Source organism: Echiichthys vipera (assembly GCF_963691815.1).
Source record: "Echiichthys vipera genome assembly, chromosome: 4".
In the NCBI taxonomy this organism is placed as follows: domain Eukaryota; kingdom Metazoa; phylum Chordata; class Actinopteri; order Perciformes; family Trachinidae; genus Echiichthys; species Echiichthys vipera.
The window spans coordinates 33,659,397-33,669,127 of NC_139829.1; positions in this window are offsets into that span (position 1 = coordinate 33,659,397).

Here is a 9,731-nt window from a genome sequence, read left to right on the forward strand (position 1 = left end):
GTTTTGACAACGGTGCAGGGGGAGAATTTTGCACTCACCCGTGTAAATTATATGAAGGCGCTAAGGGCACACTCACACTGTCCTTCCGCACCGGGCCAAAACAGGTTTTTCGGGTCAAGCCTAGTGCGTTTGACCAGTGTGAGTGCAACGCGCATAACTGCAGCCAGCTGGCCGTCCACGGTCCGTTTGGGAGGTGGGCTTCTGTAGAGCGCGTTTGCAGATGTACGAGCACAAGCGCGCGCACGTGTACGAGCATGAGCACGAGGCCTACGGCGGTTCTGACGTCATTTATGTGCGCCTGTTGGGACATAGAAAATAGAAGGAGGGACCATGCGCAGACATTTACAACAACAACAATGGCGGTGAAAGGTTCACGTTGGTGTGATGCGGAGGTGGAGTGTTTACTGCAGATTTGGTCGATGAAAAGATTCAAAAACAGTCGACAAGACGCACAAAAACTCTGAGGTCTACGGAAAGATTTGTAAACAAAGTGACGCATCGCAATGACGTCAATCAATGCGTGTGACGTGTTATGGCGTGATGACGTATAGGCAGCAAGAAGCATTCTCCGAGGCCCAGGTAGTGTGAGTACAAACGGGCCTGGAGGGGGGGACAAGGACCCTAAAGCCCGGGGAGCGATGCGGAAGGACAGTGTGAGTGCGCCCTAAGTGACAGGTGAGTGCCATCACAGGGGGCTAACAGCCAGCTCCATGTTAGCTCTTGAGAAACCTATGGATGATGTCATGGAGATAACGTCCATATTGTATTTGTCTATGATTAATACATACAGACCCACACTGTTTTTATTTCATAGTTTCTTCTATTTTGTACCTTTTGATCCTTGGGCCTATCTGCTGTTATTGGTGTTATTTTGACAAAATGAGAGGTTAGTGTTACTTCAAATAACTGTCCAAATCACATGAAAGTAGTGGTGCTTCTACGCACATGCCACCACAGCTCTCAACCCAAACCAGACACCGGGGAACCATGAACTGACTCATCCCCTTTTAAGAGGCGTGACTGACACACACAACACAATTAGACGGCTGCTGCTGCTGCTGAGACAGAGAGGAAAACACCACTTATGCAGAATAAACCACTTCTCATTTACCGTCATTAGACGTTTATTAGACTGCAGCGATACCGACTGAAAAATTGGGGGTAGCTTTAAGAGACTCTTCCTGCCAGACAATCCCAGTTTCTGGGAAGCAGAACAAAACCGACAGCTCATAAGCAATGTGTATATAGTTGTATCTTTTTAATAGGACTTTTCTATGAGTATTCAGTAAAGAAAGGACGCTACCTAACATGCATCAGTGGATAATAATTGTGAAACTCGACAGATTAAGAGGAAGTCTATCAGCTGGTCTTTAAGGAAACGCTAGAGCTCAGAGAGGTTTACTGGTGCTTACAGTGGGAACTGGGATGTGGAACTGAGAGCTCGGCTAGTTTCAGCTTAAGGCTGGTTCAAACCGGTCTGTCAGTAAGAGAGATCCGTCCTGTGGATGAGTTCACTCACCACTAGGGTGTATTATGTCCGTGGCAGATAATAAAGAAAGCTGCTGGGAACAATGGGGAGAACAAAGAGTAAATCAATGAGTAGAGCTTTGTCCTCTCCATCTCACGTGAGAAGCTTCATAAAATATGTGACAACAAAGAGAAGAAGGGCAGAGAGGGATGTTAGGGAGAGTGTGGAGGTGAGAGATAAAGGGGGAGACGCAGAAATTAGGTCAACAGTCACTCCATCTCTTCAGCATTACCGATCCAATCGGCATGCTCACTTATGGAGTCATGAGATTCAGAATTTAGCATCAAACTAAAGGAAAGCTGATTGGAAAGTCCATGTTTTTGCAGCAGAAAAGACAGCAGGGCAGGCATCATCCCCCCACGCTGTGCTCCAGTTTGGGCAGCAGCACGTGGCGTAAATAAATAACAGCCATGTGCGTACGCTAATGCAGCTCGAGCCTTCCTCTTCAAGCTGTCAGCAGCATTTCTCGAGCCAGGAGCTAGTAGAAATACCAAGAAAACACCACTTCTTCTGACACGCATTGCTAAGCAGCCTTCTAAGAATGAATGCACATCAATCTAAAAATGACTAGAGGACATGTCATAAATTTACAGGCTTTCAAACATTTGAGAAGCTGACACCAAAGGGGGAGATGTGTTGCAGAGAAGCTCGTACATGAGCAGGGGGGAACAGAGAAAAACAGAAAAGATGGATGTCTGCATGCAGCAAGTTTACAACATCATGTCAAACCTGGCAAGGAGTGTGTTTTGGTTTGCAAAATAGACTTTACACTTCCTTGTGGTGGCTCTGTAGTGCAGTGCACATTGAATGTTGGATGACGAGTACTCAGAACAGTACTTCACTAAGCCCTGAACTGTAAGGCAAAGTCCCTGCTTCTCATGTTACTTGCTGCTTAACCATCCAGAGCAGCTTTCATCAGTGGAGTGATGACTGATGACATTGCATTTTTTGTTTAGTATTAACAACCGATACTTATCAGGTTGTATCATCAGCATAGAGGCTAATATTGTTCCTGATTTGTCTATTGGTGTGTTTTTATATTGTATACAATTTCTAGGGATGGAAATCAAATCCAATCAAACTTTATTTATAGAGCACATTATAAACAACCAATGGTCGACCAAAGTGCTGCACAGTTCAGCAACACAACTGAATAAAAGAATAAAAAATATACATAAGATATAGTAGATGGGTGTCTGCTGGAATTAAAAGCCATGGAGAAAAGGTGGGTCTTCAATAAGGGCTTAAAAACCTCCAGGGTCTGGGCTGATCAAATATGCCAGGGCAGGCTGTTCCAGAGCCTCGGGGCAGCCGCCGCAGAGACTCGGTCCCCTCTGGTTTATCAGCCTGGTCCTGGGGACTTCCAGCAGGATTTGATCTGCTGACCTCAGTGCGCTGGCTGGAGTGTGACAGTGTAGGAGTTCAGATAAGTACAGCGGTGCCAGTCAATTTAAAGCTTTAAAAACAAATAACAAAAGTTTAAAATGAATCCTGTAGCGGACAGGGAGCCAGTGGGGCGAGGCCAAGACTGTTGTAATGTGGTGGCGCTTTCTTTTACCAGTCAGGAGACGAGCGGCTGCGTTTTGCACGAGCTGCAGGCGAGGACGCAACGACTGGTCGACACCAACATACAGAGTTACAGTAATCCAGCCGTGAAGAAATAAAGGCATGAAACACTCTCTCTAGATCTTTAGGAGGAAGATACGCCGTCATCTTGGCTAAGAGTCGAAGCTCAAAGAAACGCGTTGACAGAACTAACCTGCCGGTCAAATCTAAAAGCACTATCTAGTGTTACTCCAAGGTCCTTTACAGGAGTGCGGGAGTTAGGAGTAAGTGGACCCAGAAAACCAGCAGAAGAATCATGAACATTTTGCCCTGACGTAATAATCTCAGTTTTGTTTTTACATCGGATAAGCAATCAAGCAATGGCTGCAATGAGTCCTTACTACTGGACTTTAAAGGGATATAAATCTGTACATCAAAAGCAGACAGTGGAAAGAAATGTTGTGTTTCGCTAAGATGGATCCCAGGGACAGCAAGTACAGTAAAAACATGATAGGCGCCAAAATAGAGCCTTGAGGGACTCCACAGGTGAGAGGGACAGCGATAGAGAAAAACTCTCCCAGGTGAACTGCAAAACTCCTATCAGACAGATAAGACTCGAACCATTTGAGGGCAGTACCTGTGATACCTACGCACTATTGTAATCGTAACAGAAGGGTCCTCTGATGCACAGTGTTGAAGGCAGCCGACAGGTCAAGGAGCACAAGGACAGCAGAGTTACCTGCATCAACAGTTAAAATAAGATCATTTAAAAGTCTTAAAAGGGCCGTTTCGTTACTGTGGCGCGGTTTAAAGCCCGGCTGGAATTTCTCATTGATGCCATGGAGAGTTAAAAAAGACTGTAGCTGAACATAGACTACCTTCTCCAGTACCTTAGACAGAAACAGTAGCTTGGAGACGGGTCTGAAATTAGAAAGAACAGAAGGGTCTAATGTTTCTTTTTGATACGAGGCTGTACTACAGCATGTTTAAAGGCAGCTGGGACACAGCCTGAACTGAGACAAGCGTTTATAGGTTTATAACTTGAACCAACACTATCAAAACTTCTTTGAGAAAGCGAGAGGGAATGCTATCAGTGGGGCAGATCTTGGGCCGCAAACCCTTCACTATATCTAAAAGTGATGACAGTGATTCAGGCTCAAACCGGTCGAAAGCAGCAGGACACACCGGCGTAACAACAGAATGGGGGGCAGCCAGGGTGTGTATGTCAGACCTGAGAGCAGAGATTTGTCCGATAAAAAATGTAATAAAGTCTTCACAAAGGGAAGCCGATGGCAGGATAGAAGGAACCTCACAGGGATTTACAAGAGAGTTAATAATGATAAAGAGAACTTGAGGCTTGTGACTGTTTGTGAGGACAAGGTTACATAGATATTATGTTTTAGCCTCTTTAACAGCTGTCTGATAAAGAGACTGTTAAGGCCTCTAAGGAGACATGGAGTTTGTCCTTCTTCCACTTTCTCTCAGCACGCCGACATGAGCGTCTGAGAAAGCGGGCGGAGTCATTCAACCAAGGCTCAGAAAGTTCTTTAGTGCGTCTGGATCTAAGAGAAACAACAGAATCCAAGATATTTTTAAAACTATGCATTATGATTACTCAGTCATATATTAGTCAGCTGGGAGGAGGCCTCGGGGAAGACCCAGGACCAGGTGGAGAGATTAGATCTCCACACTGGCCTGGGAACGCATCGGGATCCCCCAGTTAGAGCTGGTTAATGTGGCCCAGGTAAAGGGAAGTTTGGGGTCCCCTGCTAAAGCTGCTGCCCCCGAGACCCGACCCTGGATAAGAGGATGAAGATGAGATGAGATGAGATGTCATATATTAAACCACCCACTGGCAGTGGTGGAAATCAAGTAAATGCATTTACCAAAGTAAATACATGACTGCAGTTTAGTACAGAATTGTCATAAAGACCAACTGACTGAAAACGTCTTTAGAATAAACTGAGTTCAAGTCAAGAGATCGTCTGTGGATCTTATTGGTCCTTTGAAATGAACAGCAAAATTATTACTGGATTCCTGGAGACTGAGATCGGTCAAATTTAAAAAAACGGATGTGAACTTGTTCCACAGGGATGTGATATGGATCTTGGCCTGCAGGGAGATCGGAAAAAATCCTGCAGCCCGGTTCATGCGTGATCACCAAGGTCAGACTGGTGGTGTGGAACAGCCTGCAGTGTCCCTGGCAGGACTCCATCAGCCTCATCATTTTCGGTTAATCTGTGTGTGTGTGTGTGTGTGTGTGTGTGTGTGTGTGTGTGTGTGCGCGGTCAATAAAGTCACTTTTTTTCCACAGAGGCCTTGCCACGCCATCCAGCAGCACCACCCGCCCCTCTGTAGAGGTCATTTCATGTTTTTACAGAACAAGTGAATATCGGCTTTGCCTGGAGAGCAAATAAACGTGTGCAGGGATTTCACTTTATTCAATATAATAGACAAAAAAACATGTTATCTCCAGTATGACATGTTTTGTTTCTCTCTGTCAGAGGGGACTACATGACTTGTTGTGTTGTGATGGTGGACTGGTGCAGGGACGCCCACTGCAGGCGGTTCAGGCTCACTGCAGGCGGCTCAGGCCCACTGCAGCTGTGTGGTTATGAGTGAGAGAGTGCTCTCTGGTGGACGTAGTTGGAAAGTGTAAACCAGTGGGACGCCTTTCTCACAGCAGACATTTTGACTCATCACACAGTGGTGGACCCTCAAGGCCAGCAAGGCCTTCTCTGCTGGCCTAAACATAATCAGGAATATATTTGTTTGATATATATATTCTTTCCACAAATATGTATTAAATTGTTCCCCATAGTCTATACTCTTCATTTTATAGCTTTCCTAAGTTGGTTGCTCTGCTTCCAGCCCGGGTCGAGATCTGGGGGGGGGCTGGCGTTTATGTTAGAGTTTTTATCCAATCAATATTCATCTATCATGTGTTGCCAGGGTCCCAAATCTGCCCTTACGCCTGCAGAAGCAAGAGTGCAGGCCCATGGTAGCTTAAAGTCAATGATAACTGACCTGTGGCATTAACCAATCAGCGTCAAGTTGGGTTCCCTGGCGCCTGCTTTTGCAGCTTTCTTTATTTTGCTGAGTTAATATTGTTGTTAAAAAATATATTAACGAGTGTTTCTGTGACGCTGCTTCGGCTGCAACTTGATTGATTGGTTGATTGAATTGATTTGACAGTGCGCTCTGCGCTGTTTTGTGAACAAACTTGTTAAAGCTCATCCTGTTGGTTGAGTGAATAAAACTCAGTAGAGTAATTTAACTCTGTTGTACTGGACTATATGTTAAGGTGATGCAATGCCCAGTTGTACTGTGTTTTGGTCTAAATGCATAATGTGTAGAGCCATGGCATCATAATTATGGTTTTAAGAGGTGGATTAAGTCTGGTAGGGCATCGCTGCAGGCGCAGGTCTGAAATGCACGGCCCGCCATTGTCATCACAGGTGTTAGTAATGAGAGTAACAATGGCTGTGTTCTGTTCAAGTGTTTCATCGAGAGTGACAGTGAGCAACACCAGGGAGGGTGAAGAGAGAAGTTACAACGCAATAGTGCATCATGGTATTGGGGTACAACACATGCCCGGTCAAATCTGCAATTGGGTCTGTTATTATATATGTTCTAGCACCATCTGCTGTAACCCTCCAGCTGTGCAGCTCAAGCTCCTTTGTGTCACACACCAAAGCTGCAAGATGATGTTGTTGTTGTTGTTGTTGTTGTTGTTGTGAATTCAATTCAGTTCAGTTTTATTTATAGTGCCAAATCATAACCAAAGTTATGTCAGGACACTTTACGGAGCAGGTAAAGACCACACTCTATGACTTATTTATGATTTACAGAGACCCAACAATTCCCCCGTAGAGTACGGTGGAGACGAAAACCTTCACTATAACAGACAGGAACGTCAGACAGACCCAGCTCTGTGGAGGACGCACATCTGTCTGCACCGGAGAGAGGAAGAGAAGGAGAGAGAGAGAGAGAAAAGACAAAGACAGACAAAAGACAGAGAGACTGACACACTTCCAGAGATGCAAGCAGCCAAAGAGTAACAGTAACTATAATAATATCTTTAGTAATGTGAATATGACTTATATGTTATGGCAGTTAATACAGCAGAACAGTAGAAACAAGCACATCTAAGGTGATAGATTATGACAATGATAATAATTATGAAAAACATGATCAATGATGACACAGCGTCTTTTCTATAACCATCCCCAAAACCAGAAACACCAGTTTTCATACTGAGTCAAGTCAAAATGTGGCCTATCATGAGCAGATCTAACCACGGGTGTAGGGATGATTCCTATGTGAGTCATAACTGGTCACTAGTATTAATATCAATACTTAATTAAACCATAATTTGAATGCTATGACTTAGTCCTCCATTAGGAGATTGGCCTCAGAAATGATAGCGAGAAGGAAAATAATTTAATAACGTAAAAGTGCAAAAAATATGTGGTAAAGTCAGTTTACAGGTCTTGGGGAGCTCTAGTGCATATGTGATAAAAGTTGGGTGGAGCCTCAAGTGTGCCCAGAGGGAGCTGAGGGGCGCCTGGTTCATGTGCTCAGGTGATGTCACTTGAGTGAGACTTGGAAGAAGCTGGAGGTGTGAAGTTAGGAAGCGAGCTCACCGGATCTCTAGCCTGCAAAACGTTACTAGAAGATAAGAACAAATGAGTGTGAAAGCATCAATAAAATGCTTTAAAATTAGATAAAGAGTCTAATTGAGTCTGTGGCAGCCCGTTTGTAGTCTGATTTAATGTGTTTCCTCAGGAGGGGGTCTGGAGTCTCCCTTAGAGAGAGGGGGAGAAGTTCAGCATCCGTGAGGAACTCGGAGTAGAGCCGCTGCTCCTTTGCGTTGAAAGGAGCCAGTTGAGGTGGTTCAGGATCATCTGGTAAGGATGAACCCTGGGCGCCTCCCTAGGGAGGTGTTCCAGGCACGTCCAGCTGGGAGGAGGCCTCGGGGAAGACCCAGGACCAGGTGGAGAGATTAGATCTCCCCACTGGCCTGGGAACGCCTCAGGATCCCCCAGTTAGAGCTGGTTAATGTGGCCCGGGAAAGGGAAGTTTGGGGTCCCCTGCTAGAGCTGCTGCCCCCGTGACCCGACCCCGGATAAGCGGATGAAGATGAGATGAGATGAGATCATGCTAAGGGGCACTTCATCCACATAAGACTGCTCAACTCTCGAGCTCTGAGTAAATTACATCTCACCTTACCTTCAAGTATAGATATATAAAGTACCTTTTACATTGTACTTACATTTAGGTTTATTCATTCATGATACTGTCAACACAAATCATATTATTATTATTATTATTAAACCATTTCATTTGTACATATTTTATCCCTGTATCTTCATCTGAACATGTTTTCCTCTTAGATTCAGATTCAGCTCTTGAATGCATCATTTCCTTTTTATGGTTCTTTAACGAGCAGCGTTGGAGCCGCCTGAAGCCTAAGATTTTCACTGCCAACAAATACTTCTGTAATTGCACATGACAAATAAATAAAGAACTTCATACCCAGGTTCCTTCCCACAGAATCATCACCTAAACTGCTGCGCCTGCGACCACAGCTGTATTACCCAGTAACTCCTGTATGAACGGTACAAAAACTACTGCAGAAATGCCAAAAACTGAGCCTACAGAAGAAAAAACAGCAGAAATCCCACAGCACATGACACTGAAGTGTATTTGCCTTCTCCTTCGTGAGTACAGCAAGGTAGATAGTACTTACAGATAATGTATGGGTCTTTTTCTTTAAACATTCCTCACATACCCACATGTTCCCCCTGTTCATACTGGCTGCACAGAATGCCCTGTCCTAAAACAACTCCAGTGTAAGAGATTGGAGACTAAATGAATAGTGGTCACTGATACGAGTCTTCAGCAGGCGTCCGTCGTTTGGTCAAGACTGAATATCTGAACATCTGGATGATTGAAATTTAATTGTTACAGACATTCATGGTCCCCTGACGATGTATGTGTCAGTGCCAAGCCCCCACCACAGCCACTTCCTGGTTGATCCAATCAGGAAGTGCCAAAAACTGCAGTTCTCCGAGTGTCCACTAGGAGCAGTTTGCATAACAGAGCAGTTTTTCATTGACCCCCATGTTAAACAGGCTGATTTCACAGCATCATTAAACCTGTTTAAGGCCTGGTACAAAAAAACACTAGTCTGTATGTTAAGGTCATATCTCCATGACAACACTGAGGGGGGTGAATTGTTTTGTACCAGGCTAGTTTTTATTTTATTGGAGGTTAAAGTTTATGAATAATTAGGGGCGTGGCCTCTTGAGTGACAGCTAGCCTCTGGCCCTCACTTCTTCTTGGAGGTATACGTCAGCCTGATGGACGTACCTCCCTCCCCCCAACGTCACATACATGCCCTTTTTTGGTAAGAGGAAATGAGGTGGAGTCAAAGTCTGACAAGATGGCGACTCCCGTAGGCGAGTACGATTGGATCAAGTTGAGAGAACGGACCCTAACGGAGACGCTACGTCCATATTTATACGGTCTACAGTCTGACCCCCTGCCTTTTCCTCAGTGCCAAGTTTTCAAATGCTTTAAGAACAAGAGAATGAGAACATTCACGGGCGATTTAAGAACGAGTTTCAAGAATACAGAACGAGGCAAAGAGCTC